Genomic DNA, 18,989 nt, shown 5'->3' on the forward strand with positions numbered 1-18,989 from the left:
CAGATTCCCACTGGAGCTAAGCAAACGTGTGTCTCCATTGTGAACATAGAAAACTATGTTCCCGGTGGAGCCGATGTGTTAAGCCTTATTCAGTCTTCGTAAACCAACTAATTGGGATGCTTCGAAAAATCGGAATCTGTCCATTTAGCTTAGTGTTCACCGTAATCGAGATCGCTAACGCGTGCTTCTGTGATGGCGCTCGACTGGGGCCAAGCTGTTATGTTAGAATCCTGTTAGAATATTTTCACAGCTAATATTTGGCCGGCGGAGAAGAGAGATGGGGGCGTAAAGTTTCCGAATCAACCAGTCTTTGCGCCAGTGTCCTGGATTAAATTCCAAAACTCTCCGTCCGTCGTAGGGGACATAAAGCTCGGAGGCCCCCTTCATGCTCTTCGGGAGGAGTAGGCTACGTGACGGCGTGGAGATTGACCCTCTCTCCCTTACCTTCGTCCTTAACAACACAAACCCAACACCGCACTGTGTAAGTACCCATCACAGTCATCAACGCTGTAGAGTTGCACACTTGGCACTTCATAACAGGTTAGAGGAAGGCATTGGCAAACCACCACCATTAGAAGCTTGTCCAGGACGGCGATGCTACATCTACTCCCCTACATTCATTGTCTCAGTAATATACTCTGCGTTATGTATTATGTATGCATCTTACATTTGCTTATAACAGCTAAAAGAAAAGAACACTTACTGCGACATGTGTAACAGTCAGAGGCCAGCTACAGTGTGCAGTACCAAGTCGACAAAATGAGCTCACTATTGTGAGCCACTGCTGGTCAGTTACAGAATCCGTTGGTCTTATAGAGTAAAAAATTTTCCACGTGAAACAAGAAAATGACACTATCTTGAATCGAATAAGAGCGTAGTATTATTGACCGTTGCATTTCAACTAAGCCGCGTACCGAACCTGGAAGTTTCTAAACCAGTTTAGAAGAATATTAAGTTGGTTCGCGACCACCACGATATACAACTAATACGAAAGCTTCTTCAACAGTCTACATATCCATCCACGTCGACATACCACAATACGTCTTGCGGTACGTGGTGGAGGGTACTTTTTCCATCTCTCCTATTTTTTTCTGTTCCATTGACAAAACGTACCTGAAAGAAATGATCGTCGGTAAAGCTCCGTACTGCTGCGCGGTATGGGATCCGTACCAGTTAAGAAGTTTGAACGGTTTTGACACGGGCGAGTTTGGAATCGTTTTGAATATATCGAAGTGCGTGTCCGGTAGGGCAGAAATTACATTCTTGGGATGCTTTATTTCCTCTGAGAGCTCACGCCCGCTGCCAGAAAAGATAGAGGCTATGCCCAGCATAGCTCGACCAGAAATGGCCATGGAATTGCGCCAGTTCTTAGGGGTCCTCAACTTTTATCGTTGCCACTTGCCCCATGCAACAGGGATCTAAAAACTCTAACGGCGAAACGAAACATCTACATCATATACTGCAAGCCACCTAATGGTCTGTGGCAGAGGGTACTTTTTGTACCACTAACTGAGCCCTCCAACCCTGTTCCACTCGCGAATGGCGTGTGGGAAGAATGACAGTCGGTAAGCCGCAGTATTGGCTCTAATTTTCTCCTCGTGATCATTATGCGAGAAGTATGTAAGGGAAAGTAATATGTTGTCCGACTCTTCCCGGAAAGTGCTCTCTCGAAATTTCAATATTAAATCTCTCCGTGATGCACAACGCCTCTCTTGTAACGTCAGCCAATGGAGTTCGTTGAGCATATCCGTAACGCTCTCGTGCCGACTAAACGATTCTGTGACGAAACGTGCCGCGCTTCGTTGGATCATCTCTATCTCTTCTATCAGTCCTGTCTGACAGGTAACACAGATACATGAACAATACTTAAGAATGTGTCTAACAAGCGTCTTATAAGCCACTTCTTTCGTGGATGAGTTACATTTCCTTAAGATTCTTCCTATGAATCTGAGTCTGGCATCTGCTTGTCCCACTATCTGTTTTATGTGGTCATAGTTGAAACCGTACTACTAGCACTTCCTGCTTTCGATGCCCCTCTCGCGGTTGTTGTTGACGCTACCCACTGTCGTTGACACGAGCCAATCAGTAAACGGCGTCCTTTTCTCCCTGATGCTGATGCCAAGGCAGCAACTATACAGGCGTTTAGTACAGAATTGTTAGCCCTCCACGCCTCTATAAAATACAGGGTGTACCACTCAAACCTCCCTGATTTCAAAGACTCAGGAAAAAAAATCACAGTAGTTACGACAATGAAAAATGCACCACATTGTACAGCATCGCAAAGAATTTATTTATTTATCATCAATACACCTCTACATGTAAACCATCTGTAGCAGAAAGAATATCGAGTCTATTTTCAATTTCTTGCCAAGTTCTTTGTAACATTATTGCCTCTGTTGTTGTTGCAATCCCATTAGTGATACGATGTTGCCGGGTAGGAATATCGTCCACTTTGGTCGCATACACTCGGTTCTTCACGAACGTGGTGGCCAGGCAATGGGTCCACCGCGTCAGATCCAACGACTGGGAAATTTCCTATCCAGGAACTTGCGAACAGCTATTGACCAATGTGGCGGAGATCCATCTCGTTGAAAAATAATGTTGTGTTGCAAGTATTGTATCTCAGGCTACAGAAACTGCTCCAACATGTCCAGAAAAGCTGACTCATTTACTGTTTGTTCCGCAAAGAAGAACGGTCCAACAATCCTGTCATGCTTAACAGCTCATGCATCGAAGCTGCTTACAAGAATAATATACAGAAGAATGGAAAAGAAAATTGAGAATGCGCTAGGAGACGATCAGTTTGGCTTTAGGAAAAGTAAAAGGACGAGAGAGACAATTCTGACGTTACGGCTAATAATGGAAGTAAGGCTAAAGAAAAATCAAGACACTTTCATAGGATTTGTCGACCTGGAAAAAGCGTTCGAAAATAAAAATGGTGCAAGCTGTTCGAGATTCTGAAAAAGTAGGGGTAAGCTATAGGGAGAGACGGGTCATATACAATATGTACAACAACCAAGAGGGAATAACAAGAGTGGACGATCAAGAACGAAGTGCTCGTATTAAGAAGGGTGTAAGACAAGGTTGTAACCTTTCGCCCCTACTCTTCAATCTGTACATCGAGGAAGCAATGATGGAAATAAAAGAAAGGTTCAGGAGTGGAATTAAAATACAAGGTGAAAGGATATCAATGATACGATTCGCTGATGACATTGCTATCCTGCGTGAAAGTGAAGAAGAATTAAATGACCTGCTGAACGGAATGAACAGTCTAATGAGTACACAGTATGGTTTGAGAGTAAATCGGAGAAACACGAAGGTAATGAGAAGTAGTAGAAATGAGAACAGCGAGAAACTTAACATCAGGATTGATGGTCACGAAGTCAATGAAGTTAAGGAATTCTGCTACCTAGGCAGTAAAATAACCAATGACGGACGGAGCAAGGAGGACATCAAAAGCAGACTCGCTATGCCAAAAAAAGGCATTTCTGTCCAAGAGAAGTCTACTAATATCAAATACCGGCCTTAATTTGAGGAATAAATTTCTGAGGATGTACGTCTGGAGTACAGCATTGTATGGTAGTGAAACATGGACTGTGGGAAAACCGGAACAGAAGAGAATCGAAGCATTTGAGATGTGATGCTATAGACGAATGTTGAAAATTAGGTGGACTGATAAGGTATGGAATGAGGAGGTTCTACGCAGAACCGGAGAGGAAAGGAATGTGTAGAAATCACTGATAAGGAGAAGGGACAGGATGATAGGACATCAGCTAAGACATGAGGGAATGACTTCCATGGTACTAGAGGGAGCTGTAGAGGGCAAAAACTGTAGAGGAAGACAGAGATTGGAATACATCAAGCAAATAATTGAGGACGTAGGTTGCAAGTGCTACTCTGAGATGAAGAGGTTAGCACAGGAAAGGAATTCGTGGCGGCCCGCATCAAACCAGTCAGTAGACTGAGGACCCAAAAAAAAAAAAAAAAAAAAAAAAAAAAGCACACATATGAAGACGTTGGTGAACTACACGATGCAGCCAGTGTTCATCGAGGTACATCAAGTTGCCTAGATGCTTGACGAATTGACTTACGTGGGCTACTGAGAGACGTTTGTCTGACGTCCTCCTCTGTCTCTTCTGAAACTCCATAACGTGCACCACCAGAATGTTTCAGAACGCTTCCTGTTGTCAGAAAACTTCCTGTACCATTCCTTAGTTGTTTTCAAATCACATTCATGCAGATGACGATAATTTCTTTGCACAGTAATCGGCGATTATGTTTCTGCAAACCACACTACTGCTTGCGCGCGCTGCTGTGGAGTCGCCATTTTCACTTCATGCGACCATGCTGCACTCTGGCAACGATGTTTGGCACTTCTGACGCGGGAATATAAATTCTTTGACATGCTAAACAAGGTGGTGCATTTTTTACTGTCGTATCTACTGTGGTTTTTCTCTCCTGGGTCCTTGACTTCGGGGAGGTTTGAGTAAGACACCCTGTACTTCCGTACGCAGCTCGAGGCCAGAGTCTTTGTATGGACCATAAGCCTCTAAAATTTGCATTCCGGCACGATAAGGGTTCTCTACGACAATAATAACCAACTTCAGGTCTAATTAATGTAGTCGCGGACTGTTTATTCCTCATAAGCGCTGTTACACAGTGATTTGACTTGACGCACCTGACCTAAGGCATAGAATCTGACGCAGAGCTTCGTGATTGCGTGGGTGACTTTGCGTCGGACTTACAGGCCAGCACCACTCCGTACACAAGCATTTCAAACTCTGCATAGTCTGTGCTACCCAGGAGTTACGACGATGGTGAAATTAATCTGCAGCCGTTAGGTCCGGCCAGAAGTGGAGAAGGATTGCTGACATTGCCCTCCCTCCGCTCCGAAGGGCAACATTACTTACGAACCGGTGTGGTCAGATTTACACGTTGCCTGGAGACGATTCCAGTCGGTAATATCTCCACCCAAACTCTAGTAGCCTCATATATATCTCAGTGGTTGCTCCATATGACTACGGACAAAGGGTGACAATTCGGATGTGATTTATTTACTAAACTGAGAAACGTCTGTGGAGAAGTTCACGATTCTACTACGAGCAACCACCCGGCTAGCAGTGGCGTGGTAGAACGAGTGACACCGTACCCTTTGAAAGGGTGCAGTACTACCCAAAAGAGAAAAGATTTGCCTCATTGGGTACAGTAATATGTCGTATAACAACATAATGCGTTGTTCTTGTCAGAACAGCGCTTTTATGGTAACACAATTTTGTGGAATACAATGAAACCGGATACTGATGGAGGAAAGAAGGACAATTTGTCTAATTATTCATATGCACCCTTCCTTCAAAAATAGGTCCCTATATCCAGTTTTGTGATGTTTGAGAAGTGAGTGAAGGGTTTGTTGTCTGAGAAATGAGTGAATGGTTTGTTGTCTGCTGACCACAGATACTGACTCTAAAATCTGTAATTGTCTTTGAGACAGTCATCTGGTCACCTTTGGCAGAACAAAAGAAAGGAAGTATTCCAGAGCACTAGAAAGTCTGGAGTGTGGCTGACTAATATGGTAACAGGATCCTCCCCAACTTCTGAGCTGTCTTGTATTATGTCAATTGGGACTGACATATAGTCGTTTTATAACTCCTCTCTGTCTTCATGTTCTATAGTTTTGACTTGGGCGCGTATGACCCCAGTTGTTTTTTGCGTCCTAAAGCAACAAAAAAAGAAAACCAAAACCAATCCCCATCTTCTGAGGAAGCGTGGCATGGCCTGGTGAATGGCCATGTTACGACACTCTGTCGCTGGTTCCTGAGGTTGAAACACCTATGTGCTCCGTAAAACGAAAGAATATGGGAATGGTATGCATGTGGAATATTTAAGAGTAGCTAGAAATAATGATTTCCCTTTTCAGAATATCGACGAGAACAAAACTTTTTGGTGGGAGATTCATGTAAAGGTAGGCAGGTAACACTCATGGGGAACTTAGGATTCTTTGGCAGTGACCAACAGTCACAATGAAACGACGTGCTGTAATTTTAGGCTTAGATACTTGTGTATGGTAATTTTAAGCTGAGATACTTGCTTATGTAAATTTAAGCTGAGAATATTTAAGAATCGCGCGTGCAGGATTTGAATTAGGAACAAGCACTTCCACATCGTGAGCACTGACTTTGTCTCAATCTGACCAACAGGCAACGGAAAACAGAAGTGCTTTTTGCATTCAGTTGAGGACCCGTGTGTGAGATAATTGAGTAGTCATGATACCAAAATTATCGTTATTAATTACAGTCATACGAAGCAAGTTAGAAATTTTGATACTCAGAGAGAGAAAAAGATGACTTAGCCATCTGCTCAGCAACACAATGAGTGTTACATTGCAGTGGGAGATGAGCATAAATCCTCCAGAGTATGTGGTAGGTCCGTAGAAAAGGTTACGTATGAAATTTAATCCAGAGATCAGTGATTTCTTAATCTGGCTTGAAATTTTGTTGTAGGGAAGATTTGATACGTACTGGCTAAAATTGGTTGTAGTGTTTTATTTCACATGTTTAATCTATGTAATTTGAATGTGGTGGCTTAGTTACAAGTACTGTACCAAAATCCAAGAATTTTCTTTGAATAGCCTGACCGCTAGTCAATTATCTAGGTTATTAATGAATGAGATTATAAGAGTGATAGTGGCCGCAAGGAACGCTGACAATTGACTGCTCTTTGCTGTGGCGCAGGCATTTCGTGGAGTGAACTTTTCTTTGCTTCTCACTTTTTTGCCTCTGCCGTTTTTGATGGAGATTGTATGGTTAATACTGACTGCGCTTAATTGAACATCATTTCTGTCTCTTGCTGTGTTAGATGTAAGCCACACTACGTGTCACTGCACGCAGCCTTCCTTCATGTATGACACGATGTTGGTTCGCTGGTCTTGCACCTCAAACCAACGCCAGCGACAAGTGCACTGAGGCCTCCTCTACTGGGGAAAGACTTGTCTAATGGACGTGACAGAAGAAGAATCCAGTATTAGAATCAGAATTTAAAAATCTTTCCAAGACTTAAGATCGAATAAGGGAGAAGGGATGCGTAGCGTTCCATCAGAATTTCTATAACCATTGAGAGAAGTGGCAACAAAACGACTGTTCACGTTGGTGTGTAGAATGTATGAGTCTGGCGACATACCATCTGACTTTCGCAAAAATATAGTTCACACACTTCCGAAGACTGCAAGAGCTGACAAGTGCGAGAATCATCGCACAATCAGCTTAACAGATAATGCATCCAAGCTGCTGACAAGAACAAGTATACAAGAATGAAAAAGAAATTTGAGGACGTGGTAGATGACGGTTTGGCTTTAGGGAAGGTAAAGCCATCAGCGAGGCAGTTCTGACGTTGCGGCTGATAATGGAAGGAAGACTAAAGAAAAATCAAGACACGTATATGGGATTTGTCGACATGGAAAAAGTTTTCGACAATGTCGAATGGTGGAAGTTGTTAGAAATTCTGAGAGAAATAGGGTTAAGATATAGGAAAAGTCAGGTAATATTCAATATGTATAAGTAGTACGAGAGAGGGAACAGTAAGAGTTCTATACCAAGAGCGAAGAAAGAATTAGTGAAGCTTGGTGGCAGGAGGAACAAGACTTCTGATAAGGCGAATACACGGTCATAAATACAAAATCAAATAAGGGTAATGCAGGAGTAGATTTAATAATGAATAAAAAAATAGAAGCGCGGGTAAGCTACTACCAACAACAAAGTGAACGCATTATTGTAGCCAAAATAGACGCGAGGCCCACGTCTACCATGGTAGTACAAGTTTATATGCCAACTAGCTCCGTAGATGACGAAGAGATTGAAGAAATGTATGATGAGATAAAAGAAATTATTCAGATAGTGAAGGGAGACGAAAATTTAATAGTCATGGGGGACTGGAATTCGATAGTAGGAAAAGGAAGAGAAGGAAAAGTAGTTGGTGAATACGGACTGAGGGTGGGAGGTGAGGAATGAAAGAGGAAGCCGCCTGCTAGAATTTTGCACAGAGCATAACTTAATCATGGTTCGAGAATCATGAAAGAATGTTGTATACGTGAAACAGGCCAGGAGGCACTGGAAGGTTTCAGATAGATTATATAATGGTAAGACAGAGATTTAGGAAGCAGGTTTTAAATTATAGAACATTTCCAGTGGCTATCGGTTACGAACTGTAGATTAAAACTGAAGAAACTGCAAAAAGTCGGGAATTTAAGGAGATGGGACCTGGATAAATTGAAAGAACCAGAGGTTGTAGAGGGTTTCAGAGAGAGCATTAGGGAACGATTTACAAGAACGGGGGAAAGAAATACAGTAGAAGAAGAATGGGTAGCTTCGAGAGATGAATTAGTGAAGGCAGCAGAGGATCACGTAGGTAAAGACGAGGGCTAGTAGAAATCCTTGGGTAACAGGAGAGATTTTGAATTAAATTGATGAAAGGAGAACATATAAAAATGCAGTAAATGAAGCGGGCACAAAGGAATACAAACGTCTCAAAAATGCTATTGTCACAAAGTGCAAAATTGCTAGAGAACAAATGTAAAGACGTAGATGCATCTATCACTAGAGGTAAGATAGATATTGCCTTCAAAAAAAGTAAAAGAGGCATTTGGGGAAAAGAAAACCACCTGTATGAATATCAAGAGCTCAGATGGAAAACCAGTCCTAAGCAAAGAAGGAAAAGCAGGAAGGCGGGAGGAGTATATTGTGCATCTATACAAGGCAGATATACTTGAGAGCAATATTATGGAAACGGAAGAGGACGTAGATGAAGATGAAGAATTTTACAGAGCACTGAAAGACCTAAGTCAAAAAAAAAGACCCCGGAAGAAGACAACATTCCATTAGAACTACTGATAGCCTTGGGAGAGACAGTCATGACAAAACTCTACCATCTGGTGAGCAAGATGTATGTGACAGGCGAAATAGCCTCAGACTCCAAAAAGAATATAATGATTCCAATCCCAAAGAAAGTAGGTGTTGACAGGTGTCAAAATTACCGAACTACCAGTTTAATAAGTCACAGCTTCAAAACACTAACATGAATTTTTTACAGGCGAATGAAAAAACTGGTAGATGCCGACCTCGGGAAAGATCAGTTTGGATTCCGTAGAAATGCTGGAACACGAGGTGCAATACTGACCCTACGGCTTAACTTAGAAGATAGATTAAGGAAAGACAAACCCATAAAGTTCTGGGGATCACAAAAATTTCCTTCTATTGTTATTGTTTTGATATTTCTTCCAGCTTGTAGCCGCTTCTTAAACTTCATTGCTCTTCTAATTCACAACCAAAGGACCCATATATTGTCAGATAATATTGCAGTACCTAAACTTTCCACTGTTTGTGTATTTCAGTTCAGTCTTATGAAAGCTGTGCTCTGCAGCAGTGTGAGTATTGTGACTGTTACACCAATATTTTGTATTATAGTGCTATTAAACTATTCTTGTGTGGACATGGATAAGTACACTGTATGGAGTGATCCGTCCTCGAGTGCAAGTAGTGAAACTATCGATCCCGAAAAAGAAAGGTAGACGGAAGGTAGTTCAAATGCAATTCAGTTATAATTATTTATCTTACGGTTTTTTGTGGTGACAAAATATTCACGACCCTCGTGTCGTATGTGGTGAAAAATTCAACGTTGCGACTATGGTTCCCAATAAACTGAGACGACATATGTCAACAGAACATTCCTCTCTGTTAAGTGAAGACGTGAATAATTTTCGTCAGTTATCGTAACAAAACAAAAAACAAGTGAAGCTCATGACCACGTTGGTACATGTTTCACAAAAATCACAGGAAGCCAGCTATAAGGTAGCCGAACTTATCATACAGACCAAAACAAAACAAACATAAAATTAGAAACGTTGTTGAAGGCCGCGAGTAAATAAATAGTAAAAATAATCCTTACTTCAGAACCTGCTACTGAATTTTCAGTAATTGCTCTCTCTGCTTTTGAAGAAGAAAATAAAGAGTAGTCATAAATATTTGGTCCGGAAAGTACTAATATGGGAGATCTACGTGTTTTTTTTTTTTTTTTTTTTTTTTTTTTTTTTTTTTTTTTTTTTTTTTTTTTTTTTTTTTTTGTACAGTCGGAACCGCTTCTATGACAGGTCGAGTGAAAGGATTCGTGGGTAAAGTACACGAAGTAAGTCCTAATCGACGTACCGACCACTGTCCCATTCATTGCGGAGCCACTGTTGCTAGGTCTTTGCCATATTCTCTGAAAATTTTGTTGCACGAAATAGTAAATGCCACGAACTTCATCAAATCACAGCCCCTAAATATGCGGCTTTTTAGCGTTGTGTGTCAATAAATGGGATCACAGCACACTACGCATCTGCTACATACAATGGGATCACAGCACACTACGCTTCTGCTACATACAGAGGTGCGACAGTTATCTCGAGGTAAAGCCACTGTTTGAACTTACAAATGGTACTTGTATTCTTTAATGTAGAGGGACATGAATGTTAGGATTTATTTGAAGGTGAAAGGGTGTATAAGTTGGCGTATCTTTCCGAAATTTTCGTGCGCTTGAACGAGCTAAACTGAAAAATGCAAGGCAGAAACGAAAAAATTCTGACTAGTATGGATAATACTCAAGGAATTATCAGTAAACTAAATTTGTGGATACAGATGTTTCAAAATGGATTGTGTGAGATGTTAGCAACCGTATGGCCTGTTACTGATGCTAATAAGATGTTGATGGACGTAATTAAAGAACATTTAGTACTATTTCAGCAGAATTAAAAAAAAATATCTGGAGAAAGTGATCCCTTCATGGATTCGAAACATCTTTCAAATAATTTAGGTTTAGGCTTACAAGACGAACTGGCAGATTTGAAAGCGAACAGAACATTGAATGCAAAAGTTTTAGTATTTGGGTACATCTTGATTGTCAATGAGCAGTGAATATCCGGCTACCTCCGATGTGGCAGTTAATGTGTCATTACCAATTTTGAGAAACTACAACATCCAAGAGAGAGGGACTCATGTCCAACGACAAAGAAATGAGAAATGAGGCTTGCTTCGCCCGCGATTCCACCACGAATCAGCCATTTCCGTGCAGCTATGCAGGGTCAATCATCACACTGAAGGTGTGAGTAGAGTTGTTTACTTTAAAATTCGTATTGAACTAAAGTTAGTAAGTAATTAATAAGAGCATTGTCTATTCCTGTTTTACAATAATAATAACTAGTTACATAACGTTGTAATAATTCATAATTATATCACAATTCACAAGATTTTGAAGGGACAGGCGTTTTGGTATGTCGTGTTGACTCTGCGCCCTCTGGGTATACCGTGAGTATCAAAAGGGTTGAGGAATATTGCTTAACGGGACCAGCAAGACACCAATCACCACGACTGATTCTTTTTGGACAAATTGTGGAACGACGTGGCAGCAGAATTACAGGCTACGAGTAAGTACAGGATACATTTTCGTAGTCTATTATTTCTTTTATTGTCTTGAAATGAGAGGCGACAGTTAAGTTGAAAGCAGTACCGCTGACATGCAAATCATATTCTATATTCCGAGAAAAGTTAACAAAAGCTTTGGACAGCTCTGTTGAAGTTTCATCTTCTTTGATAAGTGCCTTGGACAGAACTTTCGACTTCTACTGTTTGATGATCAAGACGCTGAGGGAACCTTCTAGATCAATGACGGTATTGTGCAGAACACACTTAAATTTCACAATATCGTCAGCAAACTGTGGTGGACTTCCTACTGGCTATCAAAGTATTCTCTACTTAGCGCTCAATATTCCAAAATACATTCAGCTGTTGGTCGTATTCTGGAAAGGCGGTTGTTGAAGTATTCTTTCTCTGGAACTAAAGCCCACTGACTTTAAGGTTTGACGAAATATCACAATAGTCGATCATCCTCATCATCGATGAACGCATAAGGCTGTACGACTGATATCTGTGGTAGTTTAGAGTCTGGCGTTATATTAAACTTCCTTTCTTAAATCAAGCGGAACACAACAGAAGAACGAAACGTACCATCACTTTGCTTTCCATATCCTCCAACATCAGTTATAATGGATTTCTCATGAGCACCTGCAGCTACTTGTGGCACAACTGAACAAAAAAACTCTGTAGCAGAGTTTTTTAGGCATTTTAGAGAAATGTGTTCCCGTCAACAATACTGATTATATTTGGTAAGTTTCATGTGTTACAGAAATCATCTGCAATCTTTAGAAAATCTTCTTCAGAAAGCGCCCTCACGTGAAGTGGCTGGAGAGAATTCTACAACACCTTGGTAGTTGGTTCCACAGTTCTTACAATGGTTATGAGGCTTATTCTGAATGTCAGAGACACGTCTCGAAGACCTCTTCCGGTTGATAGTAAATTGCAACAACAAATAAATAGTTCGAACTAATAATAACGAGTATTGGTAATTATGTAAACGTTGAAATCAGATTCCTTATCTACAGTAATTAATTTCTTACAGGAGAAGGTTTAGGAATGAAACGGAAAAACTTTAGAGACAAAAACTGCTAACTTATATCCGGTGATGAGTAGAGGAAGAAGCGACAGACGACGAACAGGGAGAGCGTCACGTTTCTGCAAGAGTCGTGGCAGCTGTACCAAGATCTGAGTGGCTGTACTTCGACAGCATTAAATTTCTTCAGTCCAAACCAGGAGAAAACAAACACAATCTACAATCAGATATCGTTTATCCTGCTGCAATGGATCCAGATGCAGACATTTTCGACGACATGTTCGCCTGTCAAGTTTCAACATCCCCTTCTTTGCCATCGCCTGCGATGATGGCACAAGCAACAGAACATCATGAAACAGACGGTCATTAACTGATGTTCAAACTAGGTTGATATCAAGGAGAAAAACTTAAACTTGTCGCTGAGCAGTAGGACAGGTTAGATAAAGTTTCAGGGTTTTTTGACAGTCTCCTGACACATATCGGGAAACTGTCAGCTGACAGCAAAATGCTGTTGATGAAAGAAATACAGTAGCTTGTTTATAAATGTGTCTATGGATCTAAATCTTTAACATAACTCGTTAAAGTAATTCTGTAGAAAAACAAAGCAACAGATTGAAAAATATTTTCTGCAATTTCCTGTGAAAACAAATTCCTAAAAATGAAAAATTTGAGAAAGAAAAATAATGTTTTTAATGGATCACAATTAAAAGCTTCCTTACCTTTAGTTTAACTGCTAAAAGCTCTTTAGGGATGATCGGATTACGCTGAAAATTCAACAAAGGCAGTCATTTGTTTTCGCCTAACTTGTTACCTTTTTTTACTTCCAAAGTGAAATATGCCTCTTTCGCCAAAACACAGAAAAGGTTGCAAAGATTTATTTTTATGGACCTTAAAAAATAAACTTGTTTCACTGAAAAATATGTAGTCACTTTACTACAATCTCAAACAGCTTACGAGATAGGAGAGATGTTATGAATATTTCATTCTGGCTTTATCGCTGGAATGCACAGCGGATCTGAGTGCACAACATAAAATTAATTTTCTTGAGGCTGAAGACAGATACAGACCGCCTCCCAAATCTAAAAAAAAGTTCAGTATGGTGGCTACATTTATACACAACAACTTATGATGTATTGCGCACATATCGCAAAAACATAGCGACCCGTATTTTCATTGCAAACTTTTGAAATTACGTGCCGTGTCTTAAATGCAAAGTTTCACGCTACCTATGCCCATTAAAAAATGAAGGGCACTTCACTGAGAAGCTGACATACGCTATGTGATCAAAAGTATCCGGACACCCCCAAAAATATATGTTTTTCATATTTTTTATTCATTAGGTGCATTGTGCTGCCACCTACTGCCAGGTACTCCATATCAGCGACCTCAATAGTCATTAGACATCGTGAGAGAGCAGAATGGGGCGCTCTGCGGAACTCACGGACTTCGAACGTGGTGAGGTGATTGTGTGTCACTTGTATCATACGTCTATATGAGAGATTTCCACACTCCTGAACAGCCCTAGGTCCACTTTTTCCGATGTGATAGTGAAGTGCAAACGTGAAGGGGCACGTACGGCACAAGAGCGTGCAGGCCGACCTCGTCTGTTAACTAACGGAGATCACCGACAGTTGAAGACGGTCGTAATGTGTAATAGGCAGACATCTGTCCAGACCATCACACAGGAATTCCACACTGCATCAGGATCCACTGCAAGTACTATGACAGCTAGGCTTGAGTTGAAAAAACTTGGATTTCATGGTCGAGCGGCTGCTCATAAGTCACACGCCGGTAAATGCCAAACGACGCCTCGTTTAGTGTAAGTAGCGTAAACATTGAACGATTGAACAGTGGAAGAACGTTGTGTGGAATGACAAATCACGATGCAAAATGTGGCGATCCAATGGCAGGAGATGGGTATGGCGAATGCCCAGTGAACATCATCTACCAGTGTGTGTAGCGCCAAAAGTAAAATTCGGAGGAGGTGGTGTTATGGTGTGGTCGTGTTTTTCATGGAGGGGGATTGCAACCCTTGTTGTTTTGTGTGGCACTATCACAGCACAGGCCTAAATTGATGTTTTAAGCATCTTCTTAGTTCCCACTGCTCCAGCCTCCACTCCGACTGCTACCACCCATTGGGATGACTTTCTCCGACTCCCCACTCGCCCTGCTATGACCACCCCTGCTTCTCCTGTCTACGACACTGCCAGTTACATCACAGTCACCAACCTCGCTTCAAAATGCCTCCACCTCACACAAGGGGCCTGCCTCCCACCACCTTCCAAGTCAATCAGTCCCTCACCCCTCCTCCTAGGCCATCCCCCTATGGAAACCACCCCACCTCCCACACCTCCAGTTCCAGCTCTGCATGTATTCCTCCTTTACAATCACTATCCTAAATTCCTCAATGCCCACACCCTCACCCTCAAAATCCTTCCATTGCTCAACTTATCTCCCACACAGACTCTGTCCTTATCAAATCGCCCTCTCTCTCTTTCCACACTGATCTCCTCTAGAAACTTCCCTGCATTACCTTTGGGTCCACATGTGTCTCTCACACTTTTCCATATGTCCTCCTCTTCCAGTCATCCCCACTCCCTCATTGTCCACCAACTGTCACTACCGTGATCGCGAAGCTCAGCTCTGCGGTCACAGAAGCGGATGTGTTGGCGGAATTTAATGCCCACCTGACCCTGGAAATCCGCTCGGCCCGAAGTATCTGTAACAGCTCTGGCCCTACATTCCTGATGCATGTGTTCATAGTGTCTACCTCCTGCATTGATCAACTCTTAACTCAGGGAGCCATGATATTCAACAGTTTACACCCCTTTGTCCCTTCCTGTTCTCTTCCTCATTCCTACTGCTGCCAACGCTGTCTCCTCTGCAATGACCACCTCACCCAAAACTACAAAAAAAAAAAAAAAACACCTGCCCCCACTGTAAAGCCTCCCACTTCCTCAAACATTGTCTCCTCCTCCATGAAACACCTGCAATGAATCCCACCCCACGTACTCCTAATACAAGGCCAAACTGCCTCACACCAACCCCAAGCTCACTGTCCCTGTTTGCCCTATCAATCAGCCTCTCCACCACAACAGTTCCCTCTGCCCTCCCCCTACACCCAAAGATATCATCTGGTTCCTGGCCATCGTCCTGCAGAAAATCCACCCCTTCCAATGCCTCCACACCCTCTAGCAGATCTTCCTTGCCATCTACACTATCTTATTTGAATATCTACGCCACATACTCCCACAACCAAGCCCACTTCACCTTCACCTACGTAGCTACCCTGATTTAAGCTTCTTTCCTCCTCCTTCAACTCCTTCCCCCCTGATGTGCCAACAGTATTGTCTCCTATACCTGAATATTTGCTCTCTCCCTGCCAACAAAAAATGGTTTATATGGCTCTGAGCACAATGGGACTTAACATCTGAGGCTATCAGTCCCCTAGAACTTAGAACTACTGAAGGACATCACACACATCCATGCCCGAGGCAGGAACCGAACCTGCGACCATAGGTCATGCAGTTCCAGACTGAAGCGCCTAGAACTGCTCGGCCACACTGGCCAGCCCCTGCCAACAAATACCTCTTCATGTACATCCTGTCCCAGCGCCAAGTCGACTCATTGATCCTTAACGAAACCTTCTTCCAACCTCACCATGTTGTCCACATATCTGCCTACCTCCTTCAATGCATGAACAACCCCCTTCCACTTACATGAGGTGAGGTCACTATTGGCCACCTCAAGCATATCCCTTTCTTGCCACAACCCCTGCTCAATGAGCCAACTGAACACCTTATCCTCAGCATCTTTTTTCCTTCCCTCACTGTCACCTATGCCACTATCTATGCCTGTCCCGCAGCTCCTCTCCCCAATTTCATCTCCCATGTTGACCACGCCTTCTCCACCTATATGATTGCCGCAGCCCTCAATATCCACAGCTCCACAGCTGTGACCCTGCCACCCTTTGGTGATGGCATCAGTTCTTCACTCTCCACAGTGATCTTGTACCCCTCCTACAGCACACCTGCCCCGAAACTAACTCCACCCCAGATGTGGTCCTTACTTCCCCCAACCTACGTAGTCATATTGCCACAGATGTCCCTGACACCATTGGTAGCGACCTCTTCAGCCCATCGCCCCCTTCCTGCACCCACCCTGCTGCTCATCTGAAGTCCATCTATGATGACCGCCATGCCAGCTGGGATGCCTACGGGGAATCCATTGCTTCACAGGTTAAAAGCCACCCACATTGCTTTCACCATCCCACTGATGTCACCCATGCCCTGTCCTTCCTCCAGAAGACCTTCACTGGCACCATGGAGGCCTACACTCCTACTAAACATATCCACCCTCACTGCCCTACTCTTCCTCCACAGGCTGTCTGTAGGCTCTACTGCTCCTTCCTCCATACGCATGCTGGGATCACCCCACCACCATGACACTTCCGAAGCCTCATAACAGCAAAGAAAAGCTGGGACTGGCGCTAGACGTGTACACACCTCAACTCCGTCCTCCCTGATAACTAATCCATGTACTGTTCTGCCTTCCACTGCCTTACTGGTAACCATCCTGCCCTGCACAACTCCCTTCTTCACAACAACTGCCCCTTCCCTGACTACTTCAGTAAGGCTAACATATTTTGCTTCCCACCTCTCTGAGGTCTTTTCTGTTCCCAGTTATCTCCATTTTGATTACTCCTTCTTCCCCACAGCCCTTGAATGCACCAATATCTCTGTCCCACCTCTCACCTGCAGTTCTCAGTACTTGGTTCAGTTACTCTCAGACATAAACACTCCCATTACCACACGTGACATCAAACTCATTCTCTGCACCAACTGGCTGTCCTTGCTACCCTGTATAACCTCCTCTACATTCGTTTTTACCCTGACCTGTGGAAGACTTCCCATGTCCTGCTGTTCCCTAAACCCAACAAGTCCCCCTCTGACACCTCTTCCTATCGTCCCATCTGCCTCACCTCCATGATCTATATCTACATCTACATGGTTACTCTGCAATTCACACTTAAGAGCCTGGCAGAGGATTCATCAAACCATTTTCATTCTACTTCTCTACAATTCCATTCTTGAATGGCACGTGGGAAAAAGGTACAGCTAAATCTTTCCGTTCGAGCTCCGATTTCTCTTATTTTATTATGATGATCATTTCTTCCTACGTAGGTGTGTATCAACAAAATATTTTCGCATTCAGAAGAGAAAACTGGTGATTGAAATTTCGTAAATAGATCTCGCTGCAAAGAAAACCGCCTTTGTTTCAGTGACTGCCACCCCAACTCGAGTATCATATCAGTGACGCCCTTCTTTGCACTTTTTCGATGTCGTCCATCAATCCTACCTTGTAAGGATCCCACACCGCGCAGCAATATTCCAGCAGAGGATGGACAAGTGTAATGTAGGCTGTCTCTTTAGTGGGTTTGTCGCATCTTCTGAGTGTTCTGCCAACAAAGCACAGTCTTCGTTTCGCCTTCCCCACAATATTATCTATGTGGTCTTTCCAATTTAAGTTGCTCATAATTGTAATTCTTAGGTATTTAGTCGAATTGAAAGCCCTTTGATTTGTGCGATTTATCGTATACCCCAAATTTATCGGATTTCTTTTAGTACCCATGTGGATGACCTCGCATTTTTCTTTGTTTAGTGTCAATTGTCACTTTTCGCACCATACAGAAATTCTCTCTAGATCATTTTGTAATTGGAATTGATCGTCTGATGATTTTACTAGATGGTAAATTTCAGAGTCATCTGCAAGGTCTTCAAATCTATCCCCTCCTGCCATATTCATTACCACCTTAACCAGGACCGCCTCCTTCCCCTTACCCAGTGTGACTTCTGGCCCTCCTTCTCGGCTGACAACCATCTTCTTAACCTTACCAGTCTTATTTCCCTCCAACTCCCAGTGCTCCACTGTGTTTGTTTCCCACAACCTCCAGAACGCCTATGAACGTGTTTGGCATCCCCGGCTCCTCTTTAAACTCCAGATCTACGCTCTTACCATCAATTTCGCCATCCAGTGTGGCCGAGCGGTTCTAGGCGCTTCAGTCTGGAACCTCGTGACCGCTACAGTCGCAGATTCGAATCCTGCCTCGGGCATGGATGTGTGTGATGTCCTTAGGTTAGTTAGGTTTAAGTAGATCTAAGTTCTAGGGGACTGATGACCACAGATGTTAAGTCCCATAGTGCTCAGAGCCATTTGAACCATTTGAACCATCAACTTTGTCTGACTCGTTGCTTCCTTCCTCTCCCGTCATTCCTCCTATGTCACTATCCACAACACTAACTCCCGTACTTTCTATACCACCACCGTCATGCCCCTGCTCCATCCTTGCCCCTCCCCTCTATCTCCTGTATACAGCAGATATGCCCAATACTACCCCACCTATTCACCTCCTACACTTTGCTGATGACACCACCTTCCTAGCCCTTTATCCTACCCTTCAACGGTTCCAACGTACCCTACAAACCCACCTCGACGAGTTCACCACCTGGTGCAACCCGTGG

The sequence above is a fragment of the Schistocerca piceifrons genome, chromosome 2, assembly GCF_021461385.2.
Source record: "Schistocerca piceifrons isolate TAMUIC-IGC-003096 chromosome 2, iqSchPice1.1, whole genome shotgun sequence".
In the NCBI taxonomy this organism is placed as follows: domain Eukaryota; kingdom Metazoa; phylum Arthropoda; class Insecta; order Orthoptera; family Acrididae; genus Schistocerca; species Schistocerca piceifrons.